Raw genomic sequence first — 15,602 nt, 5'->3', positions numbered from 1 at the left:
GCTGCAGCCATCAGAATCAGGTGCGTAAACCACACACCTGCTCTCAATCCCTACATCTTCTCCTGAAGTTTAAAAGGGGAGAAGGAGGAGCAATCGGGGCAGAAGACGGAGAACAAACAACAGACGACAAAGACGACGAGAGCGACCAGAAGAGAGATGAGCCATCGCGGAAGACGCGGTCACCAGCCACCGACAGGCGAGCAGAAACAAGCAGCAAAGGAGGTCGCGTTTGTTGAAATAATAAACGAGTGTCAGACCTGCTACAATGCGTCCTGTATAGATGGTCCATGCTACCCACACTAGGACGACTGGAGACCTGTCACAACCTATTTTTATCACATTCATAGGAGCCTGCATTCTCGTTGTCTCTCCTTCGACAAATGGACAAAGTTTTTCGTTAAGTAGAATCACAGCTGACCTGGATATTGGAAAGTTCTCTTGCCGTCTGAGAAGTGTTGTATCTGAAATAGCTGCAAACACTTTCTCTTAAGGTATTCATGTGTGATTTCCACAAGCATCTGTACATGTAGAGCAGGGGTCACCAACGCGGTGCCCGCGGGCACCAGGTCGCCCGTAAGGCCTGTTCTAAAAATAGCTCAAATAGCAGCACTTACCAGTGAGCTGCCTCTATTTGCTCGAAATTTTTAATTCTAAGAGGGACAAAAGTCAAATAGAATTTGAAAATCCAAGAAAATAATTTAAAGACTTGGTCTTCACTTGTTTAAATAAATTCATGTATTTTTTTTACTTTGCTTCTTATAACTTTCAGAAAGAGAATTTTAGAGAAAAAATACAACCTTAAAAATGATTTTAGGATTTTTAAACACATATACCTTTTTACCTTTTAAATTCCTTCCTCTTCTTTCCTGACAATTTAAATCAATGTTCAAGTATTTTTTTTATTGTAAAGAATAATAAATACATTTTAACTTAATTATTCATTTTAGCTTCTGTTTTTTCGACGAAAGATATTTGTGAAATATTTCTTTAAACTTACTACGATTAAAATTCCCCAAAAATTATCCAGGCAAATCTAGAAAATCTGTAGAATCACATTTAAATCTTATTTCAAAGTCTTTTGAATTTCTTTTAAAATGTTTGTTCTGGAAAATCTAAAAGAAATAATGATTTGTCCTTGTTAGAAATATAGCTTGGTCCAATTTGTTACATAGTGCAGATTGGGTTTTAACCTATTCAAAACATGTCATCAAAATTCTAAAATGAATCTTAATCAGGAAAAATTACTAATGATGTTCCATTTTTTTTTTTCAAAAAGATACAAATTAGTTTGTTTTCCTATTCATTTCTTTCGGTTGAATTTTGAATTTTAAAGAGTCGAAATTGAAGATAAACTATGTTTCAAAATTGTATTTTAATTTTTTGTGTGTTTTCTCCTCTTTTAAACCGTTCAATTAAGTGTTTTTTTCATCATTTATTCTCTACAAAAAAAAACCTTCTGTAAAAAAGAAAGAAAATGTACGACATAATGACAGACAGAAATACCCATTTTTTTTTTAGATAAATAGATTTATTTATTAAAGGTAAATTGAGCAAATTGGCTATTTCTGGCAATTTATTTAAGTGTGTATCAAACTGGTAGCCCTTCGCATTAATCAGTACCCAAGAAGTAGCTCTTGGTTTCAAAAAGGTTGGTGACCCCTGATGTAGAAGAAGGGGAAACACGGGCATGTCCGGATGACTCGCCTCCATATTTCTTGTGGTTGCCTCCGTATTACTAAACGGGTTGTTATGAAGCTGGCTGTGGCGCGTTCTTTCTGATGTCATTTTATGTGTGGGGCTTTCTGGTGTCTTCCTTCCTGTCTGAACTCAGTTTGTAAAAGATCAATGAGTCCATACAAAACTGAGAGCCAGAGATTCAAGAAATACACAGCGCACTTACCCGTGTCAAAAAAATTCCGAGGATGGGGACCTTAAACGATAGTTTAGTGTGGCTTAAACGGGGCTGAGGCTAAGTAATTATTAATTTAAGGGGTTATCCGGCTTAGTGTAGACATAGCCTAAGTCAGCAAAAAAAGGGGATTGCGGCAAAAACTAACATCCCACGAGAAAAATAAAAATAAAACCAAAGTACAAAAGTAAGGACGCGAGGCAAGGCTCGGAAGTACTGGGACGCCGAGCATGCTCCTTGCGAGACCAGGGAAGATGTGGCCGTGTTAATCAATCAATCAATCAATCAATGTTTACTTATATATCCCTAAATCACTAGTGTCTCAAAGGGCTGCACAAACCACCACGACATCCTCGGTAGGCCCACATAAGGGCAAGGAAAACTCACACCCAGTGGGACGTCGGTGACAATGATGACTATGAGAACCTTGGAGAGGAGGAAAGCAATGGATGTCGAGCGGGTCTAACATGATACTGTGAAAGTTCAATCCACAATGGATCCAACACAGTCGCGAGAGTCCAGTCCAAAGCGGATCCAACACAGCAGCGAGAGTCCCGTTCACAGCGGAGCCAGCAGGAAACCATCCCAAGCGGAGGCGGATCAGCAGCGCAGAGATGTCCCCAGCCGATACACAGGCGAGCAGTACATGGCCACCGGATCGGACCGGACCCCCTCCACAAAGGAGAGTGGGACATAGAAGAAAAAGAAAAGAAACGGCAGATCAACTGGTCTAAAAAGGGAGTCTATTTAAAGGCTAGAGTATACAAATGAGTTTTAAGGTGAGACTTAAATGCTTCTACTGAGGTGGCATCTCGAACTGTTACCGGGAGGGCATTCCAGAGTACTGGAGCCCGAACGGAAAACGCTCTATAGCCCGCAGACTTTTTTTGGGCTTTGGGAATCACTAACAAGCCGGAGTCCTTTGAACGCAGATTTCTTGCCGGGACATATGGTACAATACAATCGGTAAGATAGGATGGAGCTAGACCGTGTAGTATTTTATACGTAAGTAGTAAAACCTTAAAGTCACATCTTATCTTAAGTGCACAGGAAGCCAGTGCAGGTGAGCCAGTATAGGTATATATGTATGTATATATGTATATAAAGGTATATACAGTATAGGTATATATGTATGTATATATGTATATAAAGGTATATACAGTATAGGTATATATGTATGTATATATGTATATAAAGGTATATACAGTATAGGTATATATGTATGTATATAAAGGTATATACAGTATAGGTATATATGTATATAAAGGTATATACAGTATAGGTATATATGTATGTATATATGTATATAAAGGTATATACAGTATAGGTATATATGTATGTATATATGTATATAAAGGTATATACAGTATAGGTATATATGTATGTATATATGTATATAAAGGTATATACAGTATAGGTATATATGTATGTATATATGTATATAAAGGTATATACAGTACAGGCGTAATGTGATCAAACTTTCTTGTTCTTGTCAAAAGTCTAGCAGCCGCATTTTGTACCAACTGTAATCTTTTAATGCTAGACATGGGGAGACCCGAAAATAATATGTTACAGTAGTCGAGGCGAGACGTAACAAACGCATGGATAATGATCTCAGCGTCTTTAGTGTTAACTGAGTACAAAGCTCTGGCGCCCACATGTTGCACCAGCACGGTTAAGTAGTGTGACCCTTAATTAGAATCAGGTGTGCCCTGCTGTCTCGAGCCAGCTGTGGGGGAGAGTGGGAACAAGTGCGAGGACAGAGAACAGACACACCAGAACCTAAGAATACCACACGAAGGAGGTCTCGTCAGAAAAAAAGTACACTATGGTATGAACCAGCACTGAGAATTGATCAAAGTGGAACTAAATAGAAATAATTAACAATGAGGAACATGTGTGCTGCAAGGACGAGGAACACAAAGCAGAGGTGCTGCAAAACACAAAAACCACAAAGGAAATACTACCAAAACAAAAGCAGCAGGACAGTAACTGATACCAAACACAGGAAAACAAAGAACAGAGTCTAATCTGTAGGATCTTCAATCACCACTATGAAATAAAATCCACAACAAAGTGTCCAAATGGAATGGCAGCAACAGCAGCAGTAACACATGACACAGAAAGTAGGGACAGTACTCTAAGTCAGGGGTCGGCAACCTTTACCACTCAAAGAGCCATTTCGACCCGTTTCACAAAATGAGGAAGACAATGTGAGCCGCAACTATTCTCGCAAATATCTGCTGGTGGTCACCCAGATGACAAGAATAGGGGCATGCTATGAAGCCATTGCCTTAAACACCTTCTAAAACATGTACACACTGCTTGCCAGTCCAGCAGCATGTTGTGAGATACATCCGCGAATGCACGCACACGACTGGATGGCATACTGGGTGACACAGAGTACACTGACGGTTGTGATATCAACAACTTTAACACTCCTACTAATATGCGCCACATTGTGAACCCACACAAAACAAGAATGACAAACACATTTCGGGAGAAAATCCTCACAGTAACACAACATAAACGCAACACAACAAATACCCAGAATCCTTTGCTTCCATGAGACTTCCTGGCTATGTTATACACCCCCGCGAGCACCAAACCCCGCCCACCTCAACCACGCAGTGTACTCTGTGTCACCCAGTATGCCTTGCAATCTCATACATGTGCCGATAGAAGCAGCGAAATGCATGTGTCCGGTCGGCACGCAAATAGCATTCCGTGAATGGCGGGCGCGATGACGTTCAAGAGGACGCAAATAGCATTCCGTGAATGGCGGGCGCGATGACGTTCAAAAGGACGTGTGTGTTTATATGTATATATATAAATACATACACACCACACACATACAGTATATATATATATATATGCACACACACAGATATATATATATGTGTGTATATATATATATATATATATATATATATATATATATATGTGTGTGTATATATGTATATATATATATATATATATATATATATATATATATATATATATATAAATCGTTTTTCCATGGCCTCAGCGAGGAAAAATACATAAATTTGCTGCACCGTCTTATAAGCCGCAGGGTTCAAAGTGTAGGGAAAAAAATTAGCGACTTATAGTAAAAATTTACTGTTATACAAGCTGTACACTGATTACTCTGATGTAAATCTAAGTTGGTATGAAGATAAAATGTGAGGAATAATATTAAGGTGATGATAAAAGATTGTAAAAAATATGATAGGTATTGTCTGAAAAATACTGTCTTCTCTAATAGGCAACACCTTACCCTTAATAGAGCCCTACTACTCTCTGCAGTTGAGTAAATCTCAAAAAGCCATTTTGTGATGTGAGGAAATGTTTGCTATCAAAGCCCTAAAATGGAAAAGTCCGACATGTGCCGTTTGAATTGAATTGAACGGCAATAGCTTTCAACTCGGCGTGGCGCAGTGGGGAGAGTGGCCGTGCGCAACCCGAGGGTCCCTGGTTCAATTCCCACCTAGTACCAACCTCGTCACGTCCGTTGTGTCCTGAGCAAGACACTTCACCCTTGCTCCTGATGGGTGCTGGTTGGCGCCTTGCATGGCAGCTCCCTCCATCAGTGTGTGAATGTGTGTGTGAATGGGTAAATGTGGAAGTAGTGTCAAAGCGCTTTGAGTACCTTGAAGGTAGAAAAGCGCTATACAAGTACAACCCATTTATCATTTATTATTTAAGAGTAATATCATCACAGCACGCCCTTAATATTGTTGTCCGAATGAAAATTGGAGAACGTTGACTCCGGGTGATATACGGGAGAGGCATTGAATTCCGGAATCTCCCCGCAACATTCTGGGGGGTCGGCGATTGTGCAGCTGAGCCGCGTAAGAGTTGCCAAATAGCCCCGGAGCTGCGGGTTGCCGACCCCTGCTCTAAGTGCTTCTGTACAAATCAAGCTGGAATAGATAAATGATAAATGGGTTGTACTTGTATAGCGCTTTTCTACCTTCAAGGTACTCAAAGCGCTTTTGACACTACTTCCACATTCACACACACATTCACACACACATTCACACACTGATCAATCAATCAATCAATGTTTATTTATATAGCCCCAAATCACAAATGTCTCAAAGTACTGCACAAATCATTACGACTACAACATCCTCGTAAGAACCCACAAAAGGGCAAGGAAAACTCACACCCAGTGGGCAGGGAGAATTCACATCCAGTGGGACGCCAGTGACAATGCTGACTATGAGAAACCTTGGAGAGGACCTCAGATGTGGGCAACCCCCCCCCTCTAGGGGACCGAAAGCAATGGATGTCGAGCGGGTCTAACATGATACTGTGAAAGTTCAATCCATAGTGGCTCCAAGACAGCAGCGAGAGTCCCGTCCACAGGAAACCATCTCAAGCGGATCAGCAGCGTAGAGATGTCCCCAACCGATACAGGCGAGCGGTCCATCCTGGGTGCCGACGAGCGGTCCATCCTGGGTCTCGACTCTGGACAGTCAGTACTTCATCCATGGTCATCGGACCGGACCCCCTCCACAAGGGAGGGGGGGACATAGGAGAAAGAAAAGAAGCGGCAGATCAACTGGTCTAAAAAGGAGGTCTATTTAAAGGCTAGAGTATACAGATGAGTTTTAAGATGAGACTTAAATGCTTCTACTGAGGTAGCATCTCGAACTGTTACCGGGAGGGCATTCCAGAGTACTGGAGCCCGAACGGAAAAAACGCTCTATAGCCCGCAGACTTTTTTTGAGCTCTAGGAATCACTAATAAGCCGGAGTCTTTTGAACGCAGATTTCTTGCCGGGACATACGGTACAATACAATCGGCAATGGAGGGAGCTGCCATGCAAGGCGCTAACCAGCACCCATCAGGAGCAAGGGTGAAGTGTCTTGCTCAGGATACTACGGACGTGACAAGGTTGGTACTAGGTGGGGATTGAACCAGGGACCCTCGGGTTGCGCACGGCCACTCTCTCCCACTGCGCCACGCCGTCCCTCCCGATTATTGATAAAGAACTGTGGAGATGTTGGACTACCGATGTTTAGTTCATTTTACATGCAAGAGTTGTGTATTGGTTGAGCGGGACACGATTTACGTATTTTTATGCAGGTAAAGAACTAATGTCAAGCATAGGGCATACTTGCCAAACCTCCCGATTTTTCCGGGACACTCCCTAATTTCAGTGCCCCTCCCGAAAATCTCCCGGGGCAACCATTCTCCCGAATTTCCACCCTTACAACAATATTGGGGGCATGCTTTAAAGGCACTGCCTTTGGCGTCCTCTACAACCTGTCGTCACGTCCGCTTTTCCTCCATACAAACAGCGTGTCGGCCCACTCACATAATATATGCGGCTTTAACAGACACACATAAGTAAATGCAAGGCATACTTGATCAACAGCCATACAGGTCACACTGAGGGTGTCCGTATAAACAACTTTAACACTTTTACAAATATGCGGCACACTGAGAACCCGCACCAAACAAGAATGACAAACACATTTCGGGAGAACATCCGCACCGTGACACAACATAAAGACAACAGAACAAATACCCAGAACCCCTTGCAGCACTAAATCCTCCGGGACGCTACAATATACACCCCCGCTACCACCAAACCCGGCCCCCCCAACACCGCCCACTTCAACCCCCTAACCCCCAGCTCCCGAATTCGGAGGTCTCAAGGTTGGCAAGTATGGCATAGGGATGGGTACCCACAGATGATGGTACCTGGGAACCATGGCCGTAACTACCATTGAGGATGCCAAGGTCATGACCTCGGTATTCTCAAGTTGCCAAAAAGGATGATGAAATAACAACTGCACTTTGTGTAGGACATTGTGTGTGCTGTACATCAACATTTACAGCACACACATGTAAGGAAGTACTTTGGTATTAAGTTGAATGCACCAATTGTGTTGAGCCCTACAAAGTGTTGTACTGTAAATATACACAACATACTTATTACACATCAGCTGTTTGATTGATCTTAGTTGTTGCTTTCATTACCAAATTTGGAGGTGCTAAAATCACCATGTAAAAATCATGATGCTAATTAGTAGCATGTATATGGCTTATCCAATGCAAATTAGCATCGAGCTAGCGGGAAAATCGGGGCCGTTTTTTCGAGTGCTTTTCTATCAGCCTTGTTGGCATGAAAAAAAAGTCAAGCATTAGTTAAAGACAGGTCAGCTCGCTGTAGTCGTGCCTGTTTGACCACTAAGTGCTTGACCCAGGTAGTAAGAATTGTTTAGATTTTACATCAGAATATCGGGAAATTTGGTACTTATGAAAATTACCCAATTCTTTATTGTCATTGCACTTAAAAACTACAACAAAATACAATTTTCAGCACAGAGCCGTTGAAGAGCAGACATACATTGTTTAGGGCGACAGAACAGGAACGCAGATGTGTCGCCGCTAGGTGGGAAAAAGAATGGATGCGGGGGGACGGGGACGAGTAAAAAAAAAAGTTGATCAGCGTGCCGATTGCACGGGAAGCTACGAAAATAGATAACAGGAAAAGCTGGCAAATCTTAGGAATGGGAATCCAAAAGGTAGACGTTGTAACTGTTGCGTGAAGCAAGCAAGAAAGCCAAACTGAGTGCGGTGAAAAAGAGGAATAAGTAGCTCTGTGATTAATGCCCGGGAGCATATGAACGTCCTGAACACTAATCAGAGGCAGGTGAAACTAATCAGCACCCATGGCAACCAAGAACACACAACACGACGGGTGCTGACAAAAAACCAAGGGAGTCTTGAACTGAACAAAACATGACAACTAGAGAAGTCCAATAATAACTTTTTTGCCGATATCCGATATTCCGATTTTCTCCAACTCTTAATTACTGATACTGATATCAACCGTCCATCCATCCATCCATTTTCTACCGCTTATTCCCTTTCGGGGTCGCGGGGGGCGCTGGCGCCTATCTCAGCTACAATCGGGCGGAAGGCGGGGTACACCCTGGACAAGTCGCCACCTCATCACAGGGCCAACACAGATAGACAGACAACATTCACACTCACATTCACACACTAGGGCCTATTTAGTGTTGCCAATCAACCTATCCCCAGGTGCATGTCTTTGGAGGTGGGAGGAAGCCGGAGTACCCGGAGGGAACCCACGCATTCACGGGGAGAACATGCAAACTCCACACAGAAAGATCCTCAGCCTGGAATTGAACCCAGGACTGCAGGACCTTCGTATTGTGAGGCAGACGCACTAACCACTCTGCCACCGTGAAGCCCTGATATCAACCGATACTGATATATACAGTTGCGGAATTAACACATTATTATGCCTAATTTTGTTGTGACACCCTGCTGGATGCATTAAACAATGTAACAAGGTTTTCTAAAATAAATCAACTTAAGTTATGGAAAAAAATACCAACATGGCACTGCCATATTTATTATTGAAGTCACAAAGTGCATTATTTTTTTTCACATGCCTCAAAACAGCAGCTTGGAATTTGGGACATACTCTCCCTGAGAGAGCATGAGGAGGTTGAGGTGGGCGGGGTTGGGAAGGGGGCAGGGTTGAGGTGGGGGTTAGTGGGTAGCGGGGGGTGTATATTGTAGCATCCCGGAAGAGTTAGTGCTGCAAGGGTTTCTCTGTATTTGTTCTGTTGTGTTACGGTGTGGATGTTCTCCCGAAATATGTTTGACAATCTTGTTTGGTGTGGGTTCACAGTGTGGTGCATATTTGTAACGGTGTTAAAGTTGTTTAAATGGCCAACCTCAGTGTGACCTGTATGGCTGTTGACCAAGTATGTTTTGCATTCACATGTGTGTGAAAAGACGTAGATATTAGGGTGACTGTGCCGGCACGCAAAGGCGGTGCCTTTAAGGGTAATCGGTGCTCTGTACCACTCCGTAAAGCGGCGTTTTAAAAAGTCATACATTTTACTTTTTGAAACAGATACAGATAATTTCCGATATTACATTTTAAAGCATTTATTGGCCTAAAATATCGGCATATTATTGGACATTTCTAATGACAGCGGATCATGACATAACCATACTAAAAAATTACTCAAACCAATACACGTGTAGTATTTATGTGGGTTATTATCCCTGGAGAGGTTTTCCTATTTCCATGGGGAAATTAATTTCAAGTTCTGAATAAAGTTTAATACTGTTTGCTTTGGGGCTGTCCTTTGTCACCGATTCTGTTCATAACTTTTATGGACAGAATTTCTAGGTGCAGTCAAGGTGTTGAGGGGTTCCGGTTTGGTGACCGCAGGATTAGGTCTCTGCTTTTTGCAGATGATGTGGTCCTGATGGCTTCATCTGACCGGGATCTTCAGCTCTCACTGGATCGGTTCGCAGCCGAGTGTGAAGCGACCGGAATGAGAATCAGCACCTCCAAGTCCGAGTCCATGGTTCTCGCCCGGAAAAGGGTGGAATGCCATCTCCGGGTTGGGGAGGAGACCCTGCCCCAAGTGGAGGATTCAAGTACCTGGGAGTCTTGTTCACGAGTGAGGGAAGAGTGGATTGTGAGATCGACAGGCGGATCGGTGCGGCGTCTTCAGTAATGCGGACGTTGTACCGATCCGTTGTGGTGAAGAAGGAGCTGAGCCGGAAGGCAAAGCTCTCAATTTACCGGTCGATCTACGTTCCCATCCTCACCTATGGTCATGAGCTTTGGGTCATGACCGAAAGGATAAGATCACGGGTACAAGCGGCCCAAATGAGTTTGGGTCTCTCCCTTAGAGATAGGGTGAGAAGCTCTGCCATCCGGGAGGAACTCAAAGTAAAGCCGCTGCTCCTCCACATCGAGAGGAGCCAGATGAGGTGGTTCGGGCATCTGGTCAGGATGCCACCCGAACGCCTCCCTAGGGAGGTGTTTAGGGCACGTCCGACCGGTAGGAGGCCACGGGGAAGACCCAGGACACGTTGGGAAGACTATGTCTCCCGGCTGGCCTGGGAACGCCTCGGGATCCCCCGGGAAGAGCTAGACGAAGTGGCTGGGGAGAGGGAAGTCTGGGTTTCCCTGCTTAGGCTGTTGCCCCCGCGACCCGACCTCGGATAAGCGGAAGATGATGGATGTTTGCTTTGTTCCTTCTCAAAAATCCAACTTTGTCATCCTCCCGCTTTCCCAACCGTGACAATTGTGACATTACTTTATTACTTTAACCACGGGTTTCATTTTTCAGCCTTTATTCATCCAGCCCCTCCCTTTCTGGTAACCATTCTTAAAAGAACTGTTTCAAGCCCAGTCATCGTCGTCACCACCTGTTACAGTGAACGACATGTCCATCTGCTCCTCGCTCTACTATATTTGACTTGTTTCACCCGCTTTGGCGAGTCATGTTTTCTTGTTCTGCTGTGGATTTTAGGTCAAATATAAATGGATGAAGATAAGAAAATTGGTCTAACCAAGGAAATAAATGAGCTATGATTCATTAAACCACACCTTATAGTCTGACAGTATCCAAAATGACTTGGATTGCAAATTGAATCAAATAATGTTCCAACAAGCCACCACATGACACGAATGGCTCATCATGAATGCTTATGTTGCATATACAGTATGTCTTCATAAATGTGTAGATGGCTGCTTCATGAACTTGGGTCAAATGTCGCTCCTGGGCACAATTTAGGTGCACGGCTTGTGCCAAGAATTTCCATGTGTATTTAAAAAAAATAAAAAAATTACCCTAAGGCTGCGGCTAAGCAAATGTAGGCTGCTGCACGTGTCTAATAATGAGGGGAAACAAAAACTGAAAAAAAAAAAAAAAATGCTAGCACAGTGGGAAAAAAATGATTAGGAAGATACAGGGACTGAGAAATTAAAGTGTGTTTTAGGAGGACAAACTCAAGTGGTGATTTTCCTTTTGTCGCTAATAACTATCTGGTTAAGCATTTTCTGTCAGAAAAAAAAAAAAAAAAGACGATTGCAGTTTAACCGTTTCATTGCCGGAGAGAATTGAGTCGACTGTGGTCGGCTGACTCAAAGCGTCTTGCTCTCCGTCTCCATGTATTAGTGGTCGCACTACAATGGGTGCTGGTGAAAGTGTGACAGAGCCTCTCCCAGTCACGCCTGTCTCAACCACTACCCGACACGTAACAGCAGAGGCGGCCTGTGTAGTCTGGACTCTGTGGATAACACTTTAAATCATGGGTGTCAAACTCTGGCCCGAGGGCCAAATTTGGCCCACCGTGTAATTCTACTTGCCCCTTGATGTTGCGATCCGCTGCTCGGATCTGTAAATATTCTGGTTTATTGTTCCATTTTCGTATCACCCTGTTGTTTAACGTCTTTATTTCCTGTTTAGTCTGTCACCATGGTAGCTCATTAGTTCACCTGCCCCTTGTTATCTATGCACACCTGTTTTCTTCTAATCACCTCCCTTATTTAAACTCGCCACTTTTCGTTATTCATTCTCGGATCCTAATCTGCCCTCGTGCAACAGTGATGTCTTGTTTGTTCATGCTCTCTATCGGTAACTCTCACGCTACGTTTATTTTATTCCTAGCTTTCACGCTAGTTGTTTTGTGTTCTCTTTTGTGCCTATGTGCCAGTTTTATTTTCCTGGTGGTTTATCCTAGCTTTCACGCTAGCGTCTTTTGTTTGCCTTTTTCCTTAGCTCCTGTGTTTTTGTTCCTAGCTTTTTATTACTTTAATAAATACATTATATCTTACCTTTGCTGTGTTCTGCTTCGACGCATCCACGGGAAAACAAGCCCGGCATTACCATGCCGAAGAAGAGTCTTCACACTTGAGGCAATATAAAATTAACATAAGAGCTTCCCCGCCGCTATTATACAGCGACAGTGTTGCTATAACACTGTCAGGACTTTGTATTGCTTCTTCGATGCAGAGAATATTTGGGACGAGCCAGGCATGAATTAAGACACATTTCTGATTTATTTACACACTATCATACAAAAACAGGGAAAACAAAGGGTGCGCTCAATGGTGGATAAAAACTAGACTATACTCAAAAAAACCAAAAAACAGCACGATGGCATGGCTGTATACAAACGAACAAAAGACACGGACTGTGGCACAAACAAAACAGAAACTTGCACTGAGGCATGAATAAACAAACTTACGTGGCTCGATCAGAAAACAAACAGCATGGCATGAAGGTCGGTACATGAAAACGTGGTTAAGGTCTCAGAAGGAAATGTAGGATACGATACAAAGTTGCCAGGCCGAAGAACAGAAAACAAATGGCTTAAATACTAGCTGTGATTATTGGAAACAGGTTTGAGAACTGAGGACCGGGGTGTGACTTGGAGACCAGGTGGAAACTAATGAGTAACTATGGAAACAAAACAAAACCAGGAAGTGCAAAACGGGATACAAGAGTCCAAAAAACCAAACATAAACATGATCAAACATAAACCTGATTCACAGGCATGACAAACACTGCATCCATCCATCCATCCATTTCCTACCGCTTATTCCTTTTGGGGTCGCGGGGGCCGCTGGCGCCTATCTCAGCTACAATCGGGCGGAAGGCGGGGTACACCCTGGACAAGTCGCCATTCACCGCTAATAGTCTTACTTGCCAACCCTCCCGATTTTTCCGGGAGACACCCAAATTTCTATGGCCCTCCCGAAAATCTCCAGGGGGAAACCATCCTCCCGAATTTCTCCCAATTTCCACCCAGATAACAATATTGGGGGCACTGCCCTAAGCATCCTCTACAACCTATCGTCACGTCCGCTTTTCCTACATAGAAACTGCGTGCCGGCCCAGTCACATAATATATGTGGCTTTTAAACACACAGACAAGTGAATGCAAGGCATACTTGATCAACAGGTGGCCATATAAACAGAGCTAACACTGTTACAAATATGCACCACATTCTGAACCCACACCAAACAAGAATGACAAACACATTTCCGGAGAACATCCGCACCGTAACACAACATAAACGGAACAGAACAAATACCCGGATCCCTTGCAGCACTAACTCTTCCGGTAAGCTACAATATACACCCCCTCGCTACCACCAAACCCCGCCCACCTTAGGTTGCCTCAGCTCAAAGCCTGGGGGGTGGGGTGGGGGGTCAAATGCAGAGGACAAATTTCACCACACCTAGTTTATGTCACTCCTGTGGATCATGTTTTGTTTTGGTCATGTTCGGTTTTGTTTTTTGGACACTCAGTTCCTGTTTTGCACTTCCTGGTTTGTTTTTGTTACCATGACTACTCATTAATTTCCACCTTGTCTCCAAGTCACGCCCCGGTCCTCAGTTCCCACACCTGTCAATCATTATCTTAGCTATTATTAAAGTCCCAGCTGCAAAGTGTTCAGTCTGGCAACTTCACTTTACCCACATTACCCGTCAACTCCATTCATGCCATGCCCTACATATTCCTCAACTGCTTCATGCCATGCTACGCTGTTTATTATTTCTGTCCATGCCATGTAAGTTTTTTTTGCTTTGTTATTTATGCCACAGTGCAAATTTTGTGTTTCACGTTTATAGTTTGTAGCCTTTGTGCTAGTCATTTGTTTTTTGTAGCCAAGTGTTTGTACCTCCTTGAGAGCGCCCTTTGTTTGCCTTTTTTAGTTTACTAGATTATTAAATAAAAATGTACTCACAGTCACGTCTCACTCGTGCCAACTATCCTTTGCATCGAAGAAACAATCCTAGTCCAAGTCCAAGTTTGACAGTGTGTGAAAATCTTTGGTACTTGTTAGAATTAATATGTACATATTATTATCATAACTTTATGCTTAAGGGCCGTTGATATAAATTATTGTCAATTGTGCTGAAGTGGTATTTACCCCCTTCCCTCAGCGACACTGATCTAATATCAATCAATCAATCAATGTTTATTTATATAGCCCCAAATCACAAATGTCTCAAAGGACTGTACAAATCATTACGACTACAACATCCTCGGAAGAACCCACAAAAGGGCAAGGAAAACTCACACCCAGTGGGCAGGGAGAATTCACATCCAGTGGGACGCCAGTGACAATGCTGACTATGAGAAACCTTGGAGAGGACCTCAGACGTGGGCAACCCCCCGCCCTCTAATAGGGACGTTCCTAATAAATAGAGGAGGCGCGCAGGTTTGATTTTTCGAACATAGTTTGGATCTGTAACTACAGTACAGCCCAAAACACGTGTCTCCTCATGAGCTAAATTGAACTCTGTCTCTGCATGGTTCCTTGCTTCTTGTCTGATTATTCGATGTCAACAGTGTTTGAACCTGACAGTACTTTAACTTTATCTGAAGTTTAACTTTGACTTAACAGTCTTGTGCTCAATGGCAATATTATTTCACAAAAAAATAAAAAAATCGAATAATAAAATAAAATAACCGCCTAAGCTATAATTACCATAGCAAAGTAATGCTTCCGAATGAACGTATGTATTTTTCTATGAGACAAATAGAGATGGATTATTCTGATGGAAGTAGGCAATGTAAATGTTCTTGTTTTTAGTACATTGCTTTTAAAAAAAAAAAATTAAAAACAGGAGCTTTATAAATAGCGTGCCGTACTTCTCTTGCATGACTCTTGTGGGCACGAATCAGTTAAAATGATCTGGCTTCCACAAAACAGGTGTGCTAATGGACAAAAGTTCAAATCCATGAAAAAAGCGCGGTTGATCTAAAAAAAAAAGAAAAAAACATGCTGCTCAGGCATGTCTCAAGACATTAATGACATCTCCACCCTCACTCTATTCATTTCAGGGACACCTAATTATTCTGTAAGCTCTCACATTAA

The 15,602-nt window shown here is 42.8% G+C and overlaps 1 long non-coding RNA gene across 1 annotated transcript in view; it reads left to right on the top strand.

The window, feature by feature from the left end:
- Positions 1 to 4,925: 4,925 nt before the first annotated feature.
- LOC133539194 (uncharacterized) overlaps positions 4,926 to 15,602 on the top strand; it is a 127,673-nt gene continuing 116,996 nt past the window's right edge. The window contains exon 1 of the long non-coding RNA XR_009803203.1: positions 4,926 to 5,565. This is a non-coding gene — a long non-coding RNA (uncharacterized LOC133539194). The remainder of the gene's footprint in view (positions 5,566 to 15,602) is intronic.

Source organism: Nerophis ophidion, linkage group LG20 (genome assembly GCF_033978795.1).
Source record: "Nerophis ophidion isolate RoL-2023_Sa linkage group LG20, RoL_Noph_v1.0, whole genome shotgun sequence".
NCBI lineage: Eukaryota > Metazoa > Chordata > Actinopteri > Syngnathiformes > Syngnathidae > Nerophis > Nerophis ophidion.
Note: the sequence above shows the minus strand (reverse complement) of the source record. Positions and strands in the feature narration are given on the sequence as shown.